At 43.1% G+C, this 22,010-nt stretch overlaps 1 protein-coding gene across 23 annotated transcripts in view; it reads right to left on the bottom strand.

Annotated features, from left to right (window-relative positions):
* The window catches only part of FOXN3 (forkhead box N3), a 397,500-nt gene that overhangs the window by 165,033 nt on the left and 210,457 nt on the right, over positions 1 to 22,010 (bottom strand). The window lies entirely within an intron of this gene.

The following is a 22,010-nucleotide window of genomic DNA, read 5'->3' as shown; positions in this document are numbered from 1 at the left end:
TTGAAGCCAGTACCGAGGTCGACGGCCAGGGTGAGACAGAATGCCAAAGGGGCGGTTCCATGACGGCGAGGCTCAGCAGTGTTGGCGAACCTCTTGGTGGGCATAAAAGTAGTCCGTCTCTTCCTCAACTTGACGGGCATAGTGCTCGTCGAGAGCAGCCTCAAGTTCCAAATTGGACCATCAACAGGGCTGTTCTGGGGGAAGCTCTTCAGGTTCAGAATCCCGCTCAGATTTGTATACGGGATCATGGGGACTAGATGCATAGACCACCTCAGCATCCAGGATGGTCTCCGTCTGGACCATATGGGTTCGGTGTTCGGTATCGTAGGTCGGTCTATGCTTTTTCTTTTTTTTAGGAGGTTCCGTAGAAGCATGACGAGCCTTCTTTCTCTTTTTCTTTTTGGCAGATTGGACCAAGCGCGGTTCAATGAGTGCCGCCATCGAAAACGACACTGCCATGGAACTCTTCGGTACTGAGGTCGAAGCCCGAGCCACGGGATCGACCGGTACATTGGCCTCTGGAGTGTTAACTGAGATCCCTGGTGGGAAGGAAACAGGCTGTAAACTCCCAGGCCAGAGGAGAAGCGCTCGAAGGGGCCTGCATCGCAGGCGGTTTGTCCAATCCCCAACACTTGAAAGCCTGTTCCCAAAGCCAAGAACGAAGTCAAGATGCCCGATTCTTGCGTGCCTGTTTAGTAAAGGCCACACAGTGTGAGCAAGAGCAAACTTTATGGGCCTCGCCCAGGCAAAAAAGGCAAAGTTTGTAGCCATCAGTCGAGGGGATCTTAGACCTGCAGCGACCACACTGCTTAAAGTTTGTAGTCTTGGCCACAGGCCGAAGAAAGAGCGGAGAGACCGTAACACACCGGGCCTGAAGGCCACAACATAACGGCGAACTCGAGAAAGAACTTTGAGGGGAAAAGGGGGGTACTGAGGATGAAATAAAGATGCTAACGAAGGGGAATACTGAACGAAATATAGGGTGAAAACTGGTAAGGGTAATACTCAACAGCGTAGTCTAGCAAGGAGTGCTCAACGATGTGTCTTCTATCATGGACAAAGAAAGACTGGAGAGGGAAGCCCGTGCAGTCACCTATATACAGAGGAGGCAGGGTTACCGCCAAAAGTTAGAACTCTAGCTTGGAAGCTCCGAAAAGGTCTCTGTGCATGCACAAAGCCCATTCGTGTAAAGCACAGAGACCACGTCGAAGAAGCAGGATGCCATCACCGCCCTTTCATTCTGAAAGAGAGCCAGCATGGTGTAGTGGTTAGAGTGCTGGACTAGGACTAGAGAGACCCGAGTTCAAATCCCCATTCAGCCATGACACTAGTTGGGTGACTCTGGGCCAGTCACTTCTCTCTCAGTCTAACCTACTTCACAGGGTTGTTGTGAGGAGAAACTTAAGTATGTAGTACACCAATCTGGGCTCCTTGGAGGAAGAGCAGGATATAAATGTATAAATGTATTAATTAATTAATTAATTCTGAACACTTTCCATGGTACAGCCTTGAGCAAGTCATATTGCTTTTTCAGATTTTTAGCTACTTCATCATAAATTAATTAGTGGTACCAAACTGTTGCTCATCCTTATAACAAGAATTTGGATGGCATATGAAATTGCCTTATAGAGACTCAGACTATTGGTCCATCTGGCCCAGTACTCTGACCACCAGTAGCTCTCCAGGATTTCAGACAGAGATCTCAATCATCACCTTAGTCTTTTAACTAGAGATGCCAGGCACTGATTTGGGATCTTCTGCATGCAAAGCATGTACTCTCTCAGTGAGTTATGGTCTGCCCCAAGCTTGTAGCCACTAATCATCATCAACACAAAATAGATAGTGGTTATTAAAATTATGGGAATATGCCTCTATGGCTAAAGTTACTGCTTATTTACGGAATATTTCAGATGAAACATTTATTTCTATTTGGGAGCCTTTCATAACTTACAATTTAGCACGGGGTCAACACCCTAACCCAAGATTTGGTTTTTCTTTCTAGAATACATGGTTAATTAAAGTGGTATTTCTGGGTTTTGGTTTTGGTTTTGCTTTGTTTGTTTGTTTGTACAATTCTTAGCATGGGCGGTTTCGTGTGGGTGTGTGTTTTTTGGAAGGTGGAGAACAGAGGGCTGCTGAACCTCCCAATTGATGTATGTAATTATGAGATGCTTAAGAACTGCTAATTGTAAAGTTACTTCTTTCTTTCTTCTTTCTTTCTTTCTTTCTTTTCTATTTCTGTTACCTTGTTGAAAAACAATAAAAATATATATATGTTTTTACAGTTCTCAAGCAAGCAGACACGACTATGGCCAGAATGTGGAATTATCAGCCAAGATGCTTGTGTAAAATTAGTAGAGAAAGTATAATGGGGGGAAATTAAAAATGTGACATCAAGGGATCTTGTACTGATAATTTCTTGGAAACAGAGAAGAGAAGGAAATACAACTTCAATGTATCTAGATTCCCAGCAACCACCACCACACGCTCTAGTACGGAAGCATTATATATAGGTATTAAAAACAGTTGTAGGGATATCAAAAGCCCTATTTCCATGTTACATTCAGCACACATATAATCCAAATATATACACGATTATTGATCTCTATGCAGTTATACACATGCTGCAATCAGCGTGCATACTGCAGTACATGCAGTCTATGGTCTATATTTTCAAAGGGTCCAGTTCCTGTGTTGACTTTTAAAGTGAACACATGTGCACTTACTCACCTGGAAATGTGTACACACATAACCCTCTCTGTGGGGAGCAAATGCATGAGGAGAGTAGAAGGACTGCTAGTGGGCATTATCCAACTGATCATGGATCATGTTCATGGGGGAGGAAAGCTGGTCTTGTGGTAGCAAGCATGAATTGTCCCCTTTGCTAAGCAGGGTCCACCCTGGTTTGCATTTAAATGGGAGCCTACATCTGCAAGCACTATAAGATATTCCCTTCGGGGAATGGGACCACTCTGTGAGGCGCACCTGCATGTTTGCATGCAGAAGGTTCCCAGTTCCCTCCCTGGCATTTCCAAGAGAGAGACTGAGAGACTGCTGCCTGCTACCTTGGAGGAGAATCCCCTGCCAATCTGTGTAGACAATACTGAGCTAGATGGACCAATGTCTGACTTGGTATAAGGCAGCGTCCTATATTCCTAACCCCTCATGTTTTGCTTTCCCCTGAGAGCATAATGTGTGAAGAAGGCGGTACAATTTAACCTGTGAATAGCTCTCGGCATGCTCCCAAATGAACCAATTACTTGCAAAATGGATTTACTCTGACTACATACCACACTGTAGGCTGGTTTGGACAATATTTCTCCGACCTGCCCAAGTACATGTGATTAGGAAGTACATGCCATGAGTGCACATATCCCTTCCCTCTTCTGACATTCCAGGGCACATTTTTCACACACCACTGTCATGTGTCATGTAGTCATGTGAAGAGGGCAGTTTATCCAAACCGCTCCTCTGCACACACTACTTTGAAGTGGTATTCGTAGTATATGTAGAAGAACAAACCATTCCCCCATGCAACTGGGGAAAGGTACCCTGCAGGCGAGGGAAGGACTGCACAGTGATATCCTGACTGCAGGTGCTCAGGCCAATCAGGCAAGTATCTTCTGATACTGATCCTACCTTCCTTTTAAATTCTTCTATTGCTACAATTGGATTGTTTTTCAGTTTCATATTTTTTTTAAAAAAACAAAATTTATTACAGTCTTGTGGAAAATTGTGGGGGATCATATTACACAATATGAAATGGAACCTGTGCCACTAATTAAGTTCTCTCTCTGTTCAGTAATGGGGGAATGGGGTCAGGGGAGGAGTTTCCTATGAACCATGCTGGCAGCAGTAGAAAGAGCTAGAGAATAACTTTGAGGAAACTGTACATCTGCATCATTGTGCAACTCTGACCTAACTTTAAAAAGAATCAATCATTTTTCTTCATGTAGCATGCGTTCAGAATAATTTAACTGGCTTTTAAATAAAAAATAGCAAGGCATGAAGGCACAAATAGAAAAGGGTTGCCTTGAGTAACCTCTTAACCACCTTGTGTGGTTTTATAAGGTGCTGCACACACCATCAGCAACATCCAGGAAATTTTCACAATGAGCAGTGGTAAGATGTTAGGCAGAAGCAAAGTGTCAGATGTCCTACATCAAGAAGGACATCTGAGCCCTGAGCCATTTTGGAGGGGTGGTATACAAAACAAACAAACAAACAAACAAACAAGAAGCCAAGTCCTGTCAACACAGAATCCCTCTCACTTTACTACATACCAAGACCCAAACAAGGCACCTGTGCAATCCTGCAAGAGCCGATGTACTTGCAGTTTCAGAGTCTTATTTATTTATTTATTTATTATTTATTAAACATATTTATACCACCCAAAACTTACGTCTCTGGGCGGTTTACAAGATAAAAACAAAGGTAAAACAGTAGTTAAAAACAAAACAAGAAATTTTTTTAAAAATTGATGATTTAAAAAAAACCAATATTCTAAAAACATTAAAATAATCAAAACAATATCAGTTAAAAGCCTGGGTGAACAGATGTGTCTTTAAAGACTTTTTTAAAATTGTCAGAGATGGGGAGGCTCTTATTTCATTAGGGAGCGCATTCCAAAGCCTCGGGGCAGCAACGGAGAAGGCCTGTCCCTGAGTAGCCGCCAGACGAGCAGGTGGCAAATGCAGACGGACATCTCCTGATGATCTCAGTGGGCAATGGGGTTCATCTTTGTTGTGTAGCAAGCATGTAGGCAGGGAGAGGAGAGCTGGTCATGTGGTAGCAAGCATGACTTGTCCCCATAGCTAAGCAGGGTCTGCCCTGATTGCATCTGAATGGGAGACTTGATGTGTGAGCACTGCAAGATATTCCCCTCAGGGAATGAAGCCACTCTGGGAAGAGCTCAAGGTTCCAAGTTCCCTCCCTGGCAGCATCTCCAAGATAGGGCTGAGAGAGATTCCTGACTGCAACCTTGGAGAAGCCACTGCCAGTCTGTGAAGACAATACTGAGCTAGATAGACCAATCCTGACTCAGTATATGGCAGTTTCCTATGTCCCTATGTCTGACTGAGCTCCTTCTTCCCTGTGTAGCCTCTGGTGGCATAGTAAGTAGATTCCTCATGACTACTCTTCCTCTATATAAAGTTCCTCCTCTTTCCACATCACCATGCACTTTGTCACAAATGGGATAATTTTTGTTAAGTGCAAGACAATAGATAAACCATTTTAAAAATGTGAAAGTGGGGGAGGTAAGTTTTCTACACTTCTCTCCCCAACGTATCCCATACTGGGGTTGACAGAAATTAAATTTAAACAAGTTGTTCTGGTAAGAACTAATATGCCTACTTTCCTTTCACTATAATCTTAATTGGTAATTACCATCCTCACAAGTTAGCCCACTTCAGCCTACATTCACACATAGATTACAAACTATGCCATTCCGGTGTCCCATGTGTCCCTACAGCTGCAGCAAATTTGGTTCAAGTCACTTAAGTGGTTCACAAGTTAGCCCACATACCTCAAAGTTTTGTGTATCCACCATCTTGAATTGGGGTAGATGACATCATTACAAACTACACCATGGAACGAACACACACACACACACACACACACACAATGAGGCTATTCTCACACATAGCCAAGTCTGGGCTTGGCTGCATGTGAGAAATCATGGGAGCCGACTGGCTGCTGGCAGTGGCAAACCTGCCTGCGAGGTCCACCTCTTAAACAGGGTCAAGGGCGCTAGCGCTCCCCTAGTCCCATTTTTAAAATCATGTGCCACGATGGCTGCTTTTAGCCAGTGCTGTAGCAGTGATTGGTGCCCAACTGTCACTGTGTGGATCCCCACAATGCACTGCGCATTTGCTCAGTGCATTGTGGGATTTCTTGGGTCCAGGACAACATGTCCCGGCCCCTGACCCTTTGCTCTACTGGAGGTAACTGGTGTCCATCTGGGTGGGCAATCTGCTTGCCCAGCATGGACCCAACGATCCTCTGCAGGGGAGGTAAGCTTCTCTAGCCTTCCTCCCATGCATCCTCAAGCCCTTCTCACTGATTGTGAAAAAGGGCTCAATGCCTTAAGTAGGCTAAAAATAAAGAATATTGGTTCTAAGGAAGTAAAGGCATTTTGAAAACAAGGAATATCCAAATGTCTATGACCGAGTTCATATGGGGAACATAATCCTGGACACACGGGCATGCTTTTATTCCCCACAGGCTCCAACAGAGCATAAAAGCTTATAGCTTATTTCAGAATTGAAGCCAAGGTCCATATTGGCTTACGTGGTAGCTCTATTAGGAGGCCACAAACACTTCAGAGTTTCTTCCATGCAGGCTGTACTTGGTTCACCTTATGATGTACCAGCCTAAAAATTAAGAACTCAGCTATCGCTTGAGGGAAGACACACTGGTTAAGTGTCAGTAGCTGGAGGCAAAATTTCTGTGGCAGCCAGGAGCAAGGTTCCCAGACATTCAGGCAGCGGCATGCCTGCTTTATTTTATAAATCTTTTTAACTCTTAGCTTTAGACTTTGACTGAAAAACAGCAACCAAGGCTTCTGTCCTGGGTAAACTAAAGCGCACCAATTAGCAGTGATACTATACTCCTCTGTGCTTTCGCACGGGAGTCAGCAATTGAAGGTCGCAGAGTCAAAAATCAGGCCCCCAGAGGGAGTACCAGCTGCCTCTCCAGTTGGTCACTCTCCACTCCCTCCTCAAATTGTCCCTGCTACAAAAGCAATTGCCTATCAAGGTGCTAGTACAATGGCATATGTAGGTTTTTAAACTTCTACTAGAGAACAATGGGGAAGAGTTTTACAGATACACACCTATGTGAAGCAAGGGGAGTCTAATTACAGTGACACCAGATACCCTTACAGAGACGAAACTGCTTAGGCAGACAGCTGCAGCCTACAAATAAACTGAAAATGGAAAGGGCACCACTGCAAGCACACAGGCGAGCAAACACAATCGTCCCCCCCACCCATCTAAACATGTCTGTAATGAGTGAGAGGGTTAAATATATCATTCACCAGCATTCTACTGATAAATTAGATCTGCCTGTCATCTTAATCTACTCCCCATAAGCTGAAGCCACATACTTCATTCCCAATAGTAGTGGCAGATAAAGGCAACACATAAGGCCTATTCAGGTGTAACTGCAATCATGTGTACACAGTTATCATGGGCAGAGCTGTAAATGTGCACACGGGTTCGAAGAACCTGTGTGCAGCTGCCATTGGAGTCACTGCACATGCCGCAATGGGCACACAGCGGTGACACCCTGGTGCCCCTTCTCTCACTGTGTGAGTAGCAGTGGCAGCCTCCCTGAGGCAGCGACCTGCCACTCAGCTGCCACTGCTGCCCATGGCGGGGAGGGCCACTGCTCCCTGAGCAGGGGCTGGTCAGCCAAACATCGGCTGCCTATGCACTCCCTACTCTACTGACTGTTATAATGTCACTTGGCAAGTTCAACGTTTGTCTCTCTCTGGACAAATGCTGTACTCATGGAAGACAGAAAGAAGCCTGCTTAATTTTTTTTTTAAATGACAGTGTACTCATGTACACCATCCAGAGTGCTTCCACAAGTCCCACGCCTTGCACGTCACTCACCTCACCCCCACCCCAACCACACACACACTGAACATAGTTACAGCATTTGCCTGAAGAGGTGAACACCATAAGCATGACCATGATCAGCAGCCCATGGCACCCTAGGCTGCCAATCATGGAAGCGGCTGCTATCACGCTTACGGAATTTGCCTCTTCAGATGAACTTTGTAACTGTGAGCAGCACAGAGAGGAGCAAGTGACATGCCAGAGGTGGGACTTCCAGATCCACTCCAGGCACCATATTATTAATTATGTCCTTTGAGAGTCCTTTTTTAAGATGTCAGAAGAGGTCTAGGGCGATTTGCCATGTGAGCTTGTTGGGCAGTGCTATAGCCATACACTGTGCACCATTACAACACTGCCTGAATATGGCTAGACAAAGGGCCACTAACAAAGGCCATTCAGATTGAACTCTGGCTGCACAGCATGCAATCACAGTGGGGTTGTTCCGAGAGTGCGCCAACCAAACCCTGATGTTACAGGAAGACATCCAGGTACACCTTTGAGACATCCCTTAATCATGAGAGGAGGACATTCATCTGAGTCACTCCTCTTCACATTTTCCAAAGCTCTGTATAAGGAAACACCCACACACACACCTGACCTTATCCCGTGTGCCAGCAGCTCTAGTCTGAATTGACCCCAAAAGGGTAATCTATAGAACAGTGGTTCAGTTGCATCACAGGCAGATGCTGCTTGAACAGGGGCCTGCAGAAAGTTCCCCTGGAACTGCAGTATCAGACATATTTGATCTTTCCACAAAATATGTGACATTTATCTGTCAAAAGCCAGAACATGAGTAATCCAGTTCCAAGACAAGAATGGATATAGGGTCCAGATTAAGTTCCAAGTCCCCAGCAACACAGAAGAGAGACGCAATCACATGAAGAGGTTGGGCATAGTTAGAAGGAGTAGAAGGACTCAGTGCTCTGGGAATGCTTCTGTGTGGGGCGGTGGGTGGCGGGTTACGGGTCTGTGCCAGTGTTCCCTCTAACAGGGATTCCCAGATGTTGTTTACTACAACTCCCAGAATCTCCAAGCAGAAGCCATTGCAGCTGGGGATTCTGGGAGTTGTAGATAACAACATCTGGGAATCCCTGTTAGAGGGAACACTGATTTGTGTACATGCTCACTGCAAAAAAGAAGAGTAGAATTCCTATATATCACAGGTCTGTTTCAACTTGCTGTGTTGCTGTCAATTCTTCATTTTTAGTATGATGTGATCTGTAGTTATTGTATTTGGGTTTTTTTATTGTTCATCACCTTGTGAAAAAGACTTTTTAAAAAGGCAGTATACAAATATATTACAATGAAAATCCATCCATCCATGGCCAACTATAGATTTTGTACCAAAAACAATGCTCATTCTGTTGAAAGTTTTATTTAAGTAACCATTTTTTAAGAGAGACTCCCAGACCAAAAAAAAAAAATTGTAACCGATTACATAAATGGTAAATTTTATTTTATTAATTTAACATACTTGTATACCACCCAAAACTTGCATCTCTGGGCGGTTCACAATAAAATACAAATTAAAAACAGAATTAAAATGTCAAAACAGTAAAATTTTAAAAAAATAACACAATGTTAAAAAATATGCTTGCCTCCCCATAAGTACATCAGCTGAGACCATAAAGAGTCCCCCTTGGAAACTGTTTCACTGTTGGTGTGAAGTGGCTCAGGTAATTTTGCCATTTTAGCCACAAGCACTCCTCCTTGCAGTTTCCAACAGCAGAGGCAAAAAGGTTGTCCGAATCTAGTTGAGGAGCAACTTTACATAAAAAGCGACTTGCCGTACACCCCAGTTCCATGTGAGGAATTTCAAGCAACACACATGTTTAAACGACACTTGGCAAAGCACATCAATATCCTCCATATGGGTCCAAGTGTCCTAGCTACAGGCCCCACTTTCCCTAACTCCAAACACTCTTCAGTCTCAAATGGAACATAACAAGGAAACGAAATGAGCCAAGGCTGATGTGCATTTCCTGATGTGCTTTTCTTAGGAGGTGGGAAAATGCAGCAACTCTACCCCCAAAAGCCAGAAACTATGATTCAAAAGGCTTTCACTAAAGCCATGCATGTTGTTGAGAATGATATTCACAAGATTATGCTCTCCTCCTTCAAGAACATCAATTCAAAAATTACTAACACACCAGTTCAGCTTCACTAGCTGCCAACATTTCTTCACTTTAAAAAGGCTAGCATCCAGACTAAGTTACTTAATAGTACTACTCAAGAGAATAATGTGTGTGTTTTATCTATTGTGATTTTTATGTTTTTATGAATTTTAAATGTTTTGTTTTATATTATGTTTTAATCTGTGCACTGCCTAGAGATTTCTATACTAGGCAGTATAGAAATGAAATGAAATGAAATAAAAGAGGACTACTTAATTTTAGAAAAAGAGAGCCGAGTCTCACGATCAGCGAGACCTGGTTTCGCACACGATCGGGGAGGGAGCCCTGGGCAGCCGGATTGGCCCCCCACACGATTGCCAGCTCCATGACAGAGCCGGCAGGGGCTAGGGGGAGCGGGGGCCAATTGGCCCCCGCAAGCTCTAGCATGCCCTGCGCAAGCACGCAGGACATGCTGGCGAGACCCCCGGAGCTGGGAGGTGGCTTTTTGCCTATCCTCCGGGGGTCTCCTCATGAGTAGCCTGGGTTTGAATTCGCTCCGCAAACCCAGGCTAAGGGGAGGGGTACTTGAGCGGGTTAACCGCTCGAGAACCACCAGGCTCGCAGCCGAGCCCGTTGGTTCTTACGACTGGCAAAAATCAGGCTAGGCTCTCCTAGCCCAATTTTTACCAATCGTCAGAATAGCCCCAGAGTTTTGTCAAGTAGTTTAGCCATGATGCCAGCCAAAGTCCTTAAAGAAACCCAACAAATAAAGAGTAAACAAACCATCATAGCTATTGAAAACAGACTATTTTGGTTTATTACTTTGTTTCTAACAAAAGGTGAATTACCAATAAACATATGGGGAAGTTAGTTTTTTAAAAAAAATAGGGAGGACATATTTTGCTCTAATGTTAGGGATTATGCAACAAAGTACATTTTGAGATGAAATGCCACACAACAGTTAAAGTTCTGCTTAAAGAGTAATATACATTTTACAGGATACACTTAAGAAGGTGCATACTTTTCATCCTTAGAGACAAAGTTACAGCAAAAAGAATTAAGCCACAGTTAAGATCGAAAGGAAAGAAAGTTTGTATTAAGATCCAAAAAAAGAGATCAAATTTCAGAATTAGGCAATATAAAGGAGTCAAACTTCACACTGTTCAGTTAAATTTATTTTTAGCACACTAAAGCCTAAGAAAGCATGTGAAACCAGCAAGAATGAGTATAAATGTGTAAAAATACCTACTGAAGTGAAAGGCCAATATTAGTCAGAAGAACACCACTGCTGTTCCTGGTTTTTTGGTTTATTTTAATTATGCAAGCTTAAACTTCATTTTGAAAGTTGTTCTTAATGTATAGTTGGCTATTTATTTTTTTCAGGGGAATGCTCATGAATTCATTTTAAATGAAAATCATTAGAATCCTTCAGAAGTCAAAGCAGGTTTAGAAGAAAGTTTGAGTTCAGCGAGACATATTCCCTAGAAAGCGTGCAAAGGATGGTAGCCTTAATCTGTAAAAAAAGGTCATTTAAGGTACAAAAGAGAACTAAGGGCTACAGAACTATAAACTCTTCCTCTCTTACAGTGTTTGTGTGTGTGCGCGCACACATGCGTGAGAGAGTATGTAAGTGTAAACAAAAAACACTCCACATCTTAAAGTGGGATTTCGTTTTTTAAAAGTGTATAAAGTGGAGCATTCAGGAATATGCTTTTTCCCATGCCAAGTTGCACAGTATTCAGTGCATGTCAGCACAAGTACAACCTATCAAAAGTGCACATGTTATTAACACATTGTGTTCAATACTTCCTATTTATATCCCAGTCTAGAGATGTGCACGAACTGGTTCAAAGGTCTGGCGGTTCGAAGGCGGGGGATAGATTTAAGGACCGGGGAGAGTCTTCTCCCCCCTGCCATGTTTCCCCCACCAGCACTGTCTAAAAACATTCCCGTGGGGCAGCAGTGTACTTCCTTGCCACCCTAGAAGTGTTCAGTACGCATGTGCAAGTCTCAACGTGCACATGCATGTGTGCCACTTGCACACCGAGCACTTCTAGTCTGACGGACACTGGGGCAGCAAAGGAGGTACGCTGCCACCCTGCAGGACTGTTTTTAAACACAGCTCCGGTGGGGGAAACGCAGGGGGAAGGGGGTAAGAGCACCCTCCCCAGTCCTTAAACCTATCCCCCGCACCTTCGAACCAGCAGGCACCGGTTCTATGCACACCACTATCCTTATCACGTTTGGGGAACTTGCTTCTAAAATGAATGTACATTCACATGCGCAGACACTAATACAACAATGTCTGAACAGGGCTTATGTCCTGAACAAAACTGAACACTTCAAGTTCAAATTGCCAAGTGGTGGTACAGTCACTATGGAAATCATCACTAGCATAGCTGTGCCCTAGAGTCCCCTGTTCTCTCTCCTGGCAAGCACTAATTTATCTACAATCTAGTTAATTAATCTGCTCCCCCGTTATCTAATCTATGTGGCACTTTCTATGGGCCTATTGACAGTTTTACAATAAAGTAAACACCTGCAAAACAGATACATGCCTTCCTCTCTTCCCTCTGAAATCCTTTCCAAAAAGATTACAAATATGCTGATAGACAAGAGAACTTCACTTTTTAAATCTTCAGGGCCAACAGACTACCTTTTTCAAGCAATAACTATCTTCTGTTCTCACTACAAGATCAATTTGGAGAGGAATAAATTTGCAAGTCAGACTAAACTGGGTAAGGATGGGGGTTTTTTTACCCCACACCACAGAAATCCTAGGAGGGAATTCCATTAATTCACAAGTACCTGCAGAAATTTTGCGGCATGGACCACCCCTTAGAACAGGGTCATAAAACGTCAGCTCTCCAACTGTCATTGGACTACAACTCTGATCATTCCTGTGTAGTGGTTAGAGTGCTGGACTAGGACCGGGGAGACCCGAGTTCACATCCCCATTCAGCCATGATACTTGCTGGGTGACTCTGGGCCAGTCACTTCTCTCTCAGCCTACCTACTTCACAGGGTTGTTGTGAGGAGAAACTCAAGTATGTAGTATACCGCTCTGGGCTCCTTGGAGGAAGAGCGGGATATAAATGTAATAAAATAATAATAATAATGGCCAATGTGGCTGGGACAATGGGAGTTGTAGTATAACAACAGCTGGAGGGTTGAAGCTGTACAGTCCTGCCTTAGAACAACTCCTTGGTATAGAGATGTCATGGGAAGATTGCCTGGAAGGGTCTGGCTAGAGCAGATGCTTTCACACACAAGCTGTTTCATGTGCCACCTCACCATAAGAATCTGCCGAAACCATGTAGTTTGTGATCACAAGCTGCAATAAAGAAAGCTTTGATGGCCATGGATAAAGAAACTGCTAAGTGTTAGTACAGCCATGTGTGGCAACCTAATACTGTATGCATAAAAGAACCAGTAGCAGCTAATAGTATAACTCATCACTTAGTTCAAATGTCATCTCAGTCACAAACTCACTTAGCAGACCTTAGGCAAGCTGCACTCATCAGCCCAACCATATGTGTGATCAGAGGTAATACCAGCCCACCTCAATAGAGCTGTTATAATGAATACTGGAATAATTCATGCAAAAGTTTTTGGACACTTAAAATGCACTATTTTAAAAATGATTATTTAGGTCACTCCACACAGATGCAACATGGTGAGACATCGCCCTTTCAGAATCAAGGCAAGATATTTCACTGAGGGATGAACATTCATCATTAAAAAAAAATTTTTTTTTTAAAGTTATACCACTGCAGCTTGTTCTTGCAAACATGAGCTCAGAGAAATACTCACCCACTTGATTATCCAAATTAAAGTTTTGCAATTGTCTTCCATGTTGTAGTGACAGAACAAACAGTCATGTATGAACAAGCTATCCAACTTGCAACTTCTTGTCATTTACACACAGACACAATTTGTTCAGCAAACCTATGAAACATCTGAGGATGACAATTTAATTTTTGGTCCTATGCATGCTTGCTCGGGAGTAAGCCTAACTGAACTTGGTTGGGACTTATCTGTGTGAAAACATATAAGGATCAGTATTCACATCTAGCAAATGAATAAGCAGCAGACACCAGAAGACCCTGATAAACAATCATCATCCTGACTTGTTATGTAGATACAGTCAAACTGTTTGTATTGGCTGCCATTATTCACTAAACTAACAGACAAACAGCATGCTCACGTTATTTAAATCAGAAGCAAGTACCTATGGAGTCCTCTGCATCGTGCAATACTATGCCACCAAGGTAACTGTGAACAAAACGACATTGGAAGGCTTTTAAATATAGCTTCTCCCACCAGCACTGCTGGAGACCTACATTATAGAACACAACAAGGGTTACAGAAGATATTCTTAGCTCTTGATTGTTCAGAGCCAAGGATCCAATTTAGGAAGAATCCTACCCTAACAAGGACAAAAGCGTTTGATGTGGGTGAGCAATTCACTTGACAAGGTAGGGTGACGCAACTCTCTCTCCCCAAAAGTATTAGGGATACAGTAGTTAGGACACTCTAGCCCTGTTTACACACAATGTCCAACACACGTACAGTAGTACACTTATGTGTACTCTGCACTCAGGTTTACTTCTAAAATGAACACATGTATGGTCATTCACACAGACATACCTCTGTCTAGTCACCTGTTATTGTGTTGTCGAGTCAGTGTCAACTCCTGGTGACCACAGAGCCATGTGGTTTTCTTTGGTAGAATACCGGAGGGGTTTACCATTACCAGTCTGGGAAACATACCAGTGGGGATTCGAACTAGCAACCTCTGGCTTGCTAGTCAAGTCATTTCTCCACTGCACCATTCGGTGGCTGCAGACTCCTATACATCTGTACAACATCATGCCTGAATGAAGCTTCTGATTCAATACATATGATGCAGATAAGGAAAGAAGAACCACAGGCCCTCCTCTTCCTGACTGTTTATGTGTGAATTGAGGTTTGTGGATGACTCCAAGGTGGCTGCCAGTAGGTTTCCAGGCAAAATACAAAGTGCTGGTTATAACTTATAAAGCCCTAAATGCCTTAGGCCCCGGGTATCTAAGAGAACGTCTTCTTCATTATGAGCCCCACTGCCCACTGAGGTCTTCCGGAGAGATGTCTCCAGTTGCCGCCAGCTCGGCTGCTGGCCACACAGGGACAGGCTTTCTCGGTTGCTGCCTCGAGACTGTGGAATGCGCTCCCTACTGAGATACAATCCTCCCCATTTCTGAATATTTTAAAAAAGCATTTGAAAACCCACCTCTTCACCCAAGCTTTTTGAAAAACCCACCTCTTCACCCAAGCTTTTTCAGTTCTTTAAAATTTTAAGGTTTTAATTAGTAGGTGATTTTTAAATTGTTAAATTGTTTTTAAGTTTTTTAATATATTTTAACATGTTTTATACTATTGTTAACCGCCCAGAGACAAAAGTTTGGGGCGGTGTACAAATTAGATAGATAGATAGATAGATAGATAGATAGATAGATAGAGGTGGAGACAGGGCCATAGCTCTGCAGTAGAGCATCTACTTTCATGCAGAAGATCCCAGTTTCAGTCCCTGGCTTTTCTACGTAGGGCTGAGAAAGACTCCTGCCTGAAACCTTGGCGAGTCACTGCCAGTCAGAGTAGACAACTCTGAGCTAGATGGACCAATTGTCTGACTCCTATGTGACCTGCCGAAACTCACAGATCCCACATGGCATGGCACCTGTACATCCTGTTTCGCAATACAGCAGAAGTCAGAAAAGAAGAATGTCAAGAAGCAGATCACTTCCACCAGGTAACATATGAAGCGACTCCTCTGCAAATAAAAAAAGGAGAGGACCCACAATTTACCATGTGTCTAATTTTAATTAGAAACAACATCTACCTGCTTGACCTTTCCCACACATCCTTCCCCAACGTGCAGAATAATTACTTATAGAAATTGGTAGGCACACTATAGCCTCCATCCCATTTGATTTTGAGAACAAAGATTGAGGAAGTAGGAGTGTGGGGAAGAAGAGACCATTAGGAGATAGTGATATGCACAAAACTCCACGTGCGTGCCAAGCACTTCTGGTCCAGCATACACCGGGGAAGCAAGGAAGTATGCTGCCATCCCATTGGACCGTTTTTAGACACAGAGCCAGCAAGGGAAATGCAAGGGGGGGGCAAGAGCACCCTCCCCAGTCTTTAAAGCTACCCCCCCCACCTTTGAACCAGTTCAAAGGTCCGTTAAAGGGCCTCTGAACCGGTTCGTGCACATCACTATAACAAGATAGTGAATGACTGTGCAAATAGAGAAGGACAGAGAACTATAGGAAGATATATACAAGTTATGAACCAACAGCAGAGCCATAAATCACATTCATCCAGCCCTTAAAAATACTTTTTTAAATTTTGCATGCATGCCCATACTTTCAGTCTTCCAAAGTCAACAATTGTGAGGGTTACATACTCACCCTCCGAAGTGTAGGCTTAGGCACCAATTGTCCCAAATCAGCATTCCTTGTGGAAGTCAACAGGATGGGTGTGCATGCAAGGAGAGAAATGAAGGGATGTGGAATGTGTTGTGAGTAAAAGGGGGAAATCACTATTTGCAGCTTGTTTTGAAACTTTTATGTTCCAATACTTCTATTCTGATATATAAAATACAATAATTAAATGTGAACTGAGATTCTATTCTAAAGACTATTAATTAAACTGAACTGTCATTCTGCGATCACAATTAGCGTGGCATAGTGATTCAAGTATTGGGCTAGGAATGGGGCGATCCAGGCTCATATCTACACTCAGCTATGGAGCTCATTGGGAGACCTTGGGTCAGTCGCTTTCTTCCAGCATAGCCTACCTCCACAGGGTTGTCGGGACAAGAAATAGGTTGAAGGGGGAATTGTGTATGCCACGTCACATTCCTTGACGTTACTTTTATTTATTTATTTAGTTAGTTAGTTAGTTATTTACCGCCCTTCCAAAATGGCTCAGGGCGGTTCACAGTTAAGGCAAGATAAACATATTATAGTAGTAAAGGACAATGCTGCTAGTGTAAACAACATCTTAGAGAGGAGTTGGGTGTTGTGTGTGTGTGTGTGTGTGTGTGTGTGTGTGTGTGTGTGTGTGTGTGTGTGTATAATTAGATTCTGGTCAAGAATGACTCCACAGGTTTTTGCAAGTGAGGATAAAGCTTACAATGCAAGTTTCTCTTAAGTCAGTGTTTCCCAACCATGGGTACATGAAGTCTTGGATTAAGGCTTGTAAAACTCCCGCTGCCCTGGCTAATGATTAGGATGCAGCTTTGTTGCCTCCTGATCAGCAGACTTGGCTAGTACTGTGACTGGCTTACATCAAGATTAAGTTACTCATAAGTAGTGACACTAAAATTAGTGGGACAATTGTCCTATTAATTTCATTGAGAGTACTTGTGAATAAGTTGATCTGGATGTAAGCCATTACTGTAATATTCTGTCTCATAACTGTAAAATCTAAGTGTAAGTGTGCGCGTGCAGATGTGTGCGCAGATATGTGTGTATACACACGCAAAATTTCTGTGAGGTATCCAAGTTGAAGGTTTCAGTCGGAATGGGTCAGAGGTGCATTTAGGTGATTTTGGAGCCTGGACCTAAAGGCCTTTGGAGGCTCCCCACTGCAAGTCAAGCATCATTTTTTAACACGTAGGTTCTTGAGGGCACAAACCACACAACACAGGACAGACTAAAGAGGATTTGGGGGCCCCCAGGGGTTGTGGAGGCCCTGGACTTTAGGCCTGAAGTCCAGGGGTAAGAGCACCTCTGGAAGGGGTACACTTTTTTCTTTTTTCTTTTTAAGGTTGAAACCCCCTGTCGTGACTCATAATCAAATAGTAAATCCTAAGTAAGCTTTTGATCCCACCACTTTAAAATGTCCTGCCTTTAAGCAGGCACTTCATAGCAGTTTAAAGCAAAGGATACCGTGCAGAAGCAGGAAGGACGGGGGAAATGTGATGCGAAACTTATCTTCAGCAGCAAGGCTCCAAGAATCCAGAACAAGAAGTCAAAAGAAAGATGATAAATAGCACTACACATTTAGGCAGGCAGTCCCTGCCTCAGCAGTCAGGTAAGGAATGGGAACAAACGTCCTCGTGATGAACTTTGTTCCAGTCTCTCAACAAACACACACACACACACACACCCCTGTGGTCTGCAGCCGAGACTCTGCTGCTAGCCAAAGGCCTGAAAGGGCAAATACCTCAGCCTGCAGTACTCTTCCTTGAAAATGAAGGGCTACAACAAAGATGTTCACAGTCTCTTTAACTCCAGCAGCTCTAGTGGGCGCAGCCATAATTACAGCAGACCTACATAATGCATTTGAACCAGACTAGCCCTTTCCCTGCAAGGAGAAGATCTGCCACATCAGTAACTCCGTTGCTAGGGCAACTGCTTACTTTCCATATCAACTGCGAACTTGTTGCTAGGACGACACATATACAAGAAAATTTCTTCGCCAAGGACCAGATGGTAGAGAAACCAGAAGAGTCATGGGCTAAAGGGATTGTACTAAGTGGGACATGTAGGGCATTCAAATCTGTGCACAAGAAAACAGGATGAAATCTGAGCAATTGGATGTGTGGGTCCAGCAATAAAGGGGAGAACTATAGGAAAGCATTCCCATGTCATGCTTAAGATGCTACCATTAAGATTCGGTGCTTGTTATACATACTAGCAGACAAGGAGTGCTGCAACAGCACAAGTCTTCTTAAGATGAACCTATGTTTAAGGGAGTGGGGGGAGAGAAATTACTTTCAGTCTGTCTTAAAATCATATATATATATATATATATATATATATATATATATATATATATATATATACGCACACACACACTCTCTCTCTCTCTCTCTCATTTGTACAGACAGACAGATACTTGTTTGTCTGGGATTTACATGCATCCTATTGGTATAGAACTAGAAATTACAGTTTCAAAAGACTGCCTCCACCACCACCACAGAGATCATGCCTTCAGATGTCCCTTGGAAGCACCCTGTGTGCAGATTTATTACATGCTTTACAAAAAGAAAATGCATACAAATCTGCGCACGTAAAGAATGAAGCTGGTATGGGGTGGATGGAGGGGAGAGACAACCTCTGTGGAAAAGCACATATTTAGGAAGTCATATTAAGTCTCCATTGTACTGAATGCACAATGTTTGCTAATAGCCCAAGCAATGCACCAGTTAAGAGACAGCATTTATTGATTGATTTGTTTGCTGCCCCAAACTTCCATCTCTGGGTGGTTTATAACAATATAAAATGCAATTCTGAGGATCACAGTTTAACTTCCTTGGAAGCGCCTTTAAAACAATGAGACACAGTAAAAAAAAAAAAAGGCGTATGCCACAGAAGTCAAAAAATACATACCACATGAACATAAAATCTGTTGATTTTCCAAAGGACTTGCCTAAATAATTTATGATCAGGGTGCACTATGTGTTTTAAATTAAAGCAGTTCAGTTTACTTAAACTGCTTGAGGGATTGTAGCCAGCATTACCGCTTCCAAAAGCCTCATCATTGCAGCTTAGGAATGGCTAAATAGTAACAATGCAGTCATTCCTAAAATCAAATCAAAAGTTGACAAAAATTAGTAAGCCACTGGGGGGGGGAAGTCACAGCACTTAACCCTCAACGCAAGTGTAATGTTTTAAAGAGACTTTTGCACCAACTCACACACCTGCAACATTTACATATCAGTGTTATATACCGGAAGCCTTGTCTGCTAGCCTGCAGATACAGATACGGACACACTTATACACGAACAGCAACTTTGATGATACCCCACTGACACAAGCACTTTTCAGCAGACTTGTGAGGCCATAATGTGAGCAGACTTGTGAGGCCATAAGAGCCCCTAGTGGCGCAGTGGTAAAACTGCTGCCCTGTAACCAGAAGGTTACAAGTTCTATCCTGACCAGGGGCTCAAGGTTGACTCAGCCTTCCATCCTTCCGAGGTCGGTAAAATGAGTACCCAGAATGTTGGGGGGAATATGCTAAAATCATTGTAAACCGCTTAGAGAGCTCCGGCTATAGAGCGGTATATAAATGTAAGTGCTATTGCTATAATGTCTTTGCTAACCTTCAACTTGGTTTTTTGGTGGATAGCTAGTTCCAGAGCACAAGCCACCAGTGAAAAGACCCTGCTCTGCATTGCCCGTCTAAACCACCCTTATTGGGTGGAAGTGCAATAAAAGCCCCATGTTTCTGGTGAACAGCTGGGGTCAAACAGGGAAGAAGACTTCCCTTGGGTATGCAAGCCTCAATTATAGAACCAGCTCATCCACTCAAATAATAGGGGAACAAATGCTCCTACTGTGAATTGCAGTGAGCTCCCACACAAAGCTTGCATTTGTAACAAGTTCAGCTTACAACACTTTGTCTTTCCCACCAGCCCAGCAGGATCTGGAGTTTGGTGACTGAGCACAAACAAAAAGCCGCCCTCCAATATTCCCAACTATTGTCTTCTTTCCTACTACCCTTTAGTTCTGTACTTGTAAGCATTTCAGACCCTCTCCTTCTCTCCCCATTGAACTAGGAGAGCCGAGGCTGCATCACAAACGACACAGGTGCCCCTTCCCCCACCACACACCTACCAAGGTTTTGTCCCAGAGTTTACCATTTCAGCTGTCAGCTGTCACAGCCTAACAGCATTTCTCCTCTGTTCCTGGATATATTAGAACAGATTGTCTAGCTGTAAATCTCAGTCAGCAGACAGTAAAATTAAATGGTAATCTGTGGCAATGCATTATGCCAGTGGGGTTATACTTAAAATAAACAGAGGGAGCATAAATTCAAACACCATATTGCAGGAATAGTCAAGAGTTACCCTCATTACAAAATGGGGTAGGAAGAGGAGAACTTCCTACATCATTAAACCACTTCTTTCTGCTTCAGGTTTTCTGCATTTCCATGCTTTTACTCATGTGGTTATAAGCTGTTAAACAAGCAGGACTAGGCAAACCGATACACTAAAAGTGTCTGAGAATAACAGGAAGTCCTTGCTGTATGAGCCTAGAGTTTTGCCAGCTTGCACATCAAATACCCCCACCACATTTTAACCATGGCCATTACTTCTGCAACAAAACAGCATCTATGCCGTTGTTCATACGAACATCACATTTGCTGTGCAGCAGAAAAGGACATCCAGCCTGCAAATAAATAGATGCTTTAGCAACAAGTGGAATGTCATTGGGATTGTCTGCATTACTGATCAGTCTCATAAGTGTTCGTAATACTCTCACATGTACACATGTGGACAAATGTGTTGGTACCCCTCCACACAAAAAAGAAGAACCCACAATTGTCTCCAAAATAACTTGAAACTGACAAAAGTAATTGGCACTCATAATTGTTTATTCCACATTTAACAAAAATCACTTTGTTTTAGAGTTTTGATGCAACAGAAAATTTCAAATAATAACACAAATGAAAATGGCATGGACAAAAACGATGGGACCCTTAACCTAATATTTTGTTGCACAACCTTTAGAGGCAATCACTGCAAACAAGCAATTCCTGTAGCTCTCAGTGAGACTTCTGCACCTGTCAACAGGTAGTTTGGCCCACTCTTCCTGAGCAAATTGCTTCAGCTGTGTCAGGTTTGAAGGGTGCCTTCTCCAGACTGCATGTTTCAGTTCTTTCCATAGATGTTTGATAGGATTCAAATCAAGGCTCATAGATGGCCACTTCAGAATAGTCCAATGTTTTGTTCTTAGCTGTTCTTGGGAGCTTTTAGCTCTGTTTTGGGTAATTATCCTGTTGGAGAATCCATGACCTGTGACTGAGACAGAGCTTTCTGACACTGGGCAGTATGTTTCGCTCCAGAATGTCTTGACAGTCTTGAGATTTCATTGTTCCCTGTACAGGATCAAGGCACCCCGTGACAGACGCAGCAAAGTAGCCCAAAAACATAACCAAGCCTCCTCCATGTTTCACAGTAGGTATGGTGTTCTTTTCTTTGAAAGCTTCATTTTTTTGTCTGTGGACATATAGCTGATGTGACTTGCCAAAAAGCTCCAGTTTTGTCTCATCTATCCATTCTCCCAGAAGCATTGTGGCTTGTCAATATGCATTTTAGCAAATTCCAGTCTGGCTTTTAAAAATGTTTTTCTTTCAACAGTGGAGTCCTCCTGGGTCTTCTTCCGTTCAACCCACTGTCACTCAAAAAGCGACGGATGGAGCGATCAGAAACTGATGGACCTTGACCTTAGAGTACACAGTTTGTATTTCTTTGGAAGTTATCCTTGGCTTT

This window comes from Hemicordylus capensis, chromosome 1, assembly GCF_027244095.1.
Source record: "Hemicordylus capensis ecotype Gifberg chromosome 1, rHemCap1.1.pri, whole genome shotgun sequence".
NCBI classification, from domain to species: Eukaryota; Metazoa; Chordata; class Lepidosauria; order Squamata; family Cordylidae; genus Hemicordylus; species Hemicordylus capensis.
This window is presented reverse-complemented; position numbering and strand designations above follow the sequence as displayed.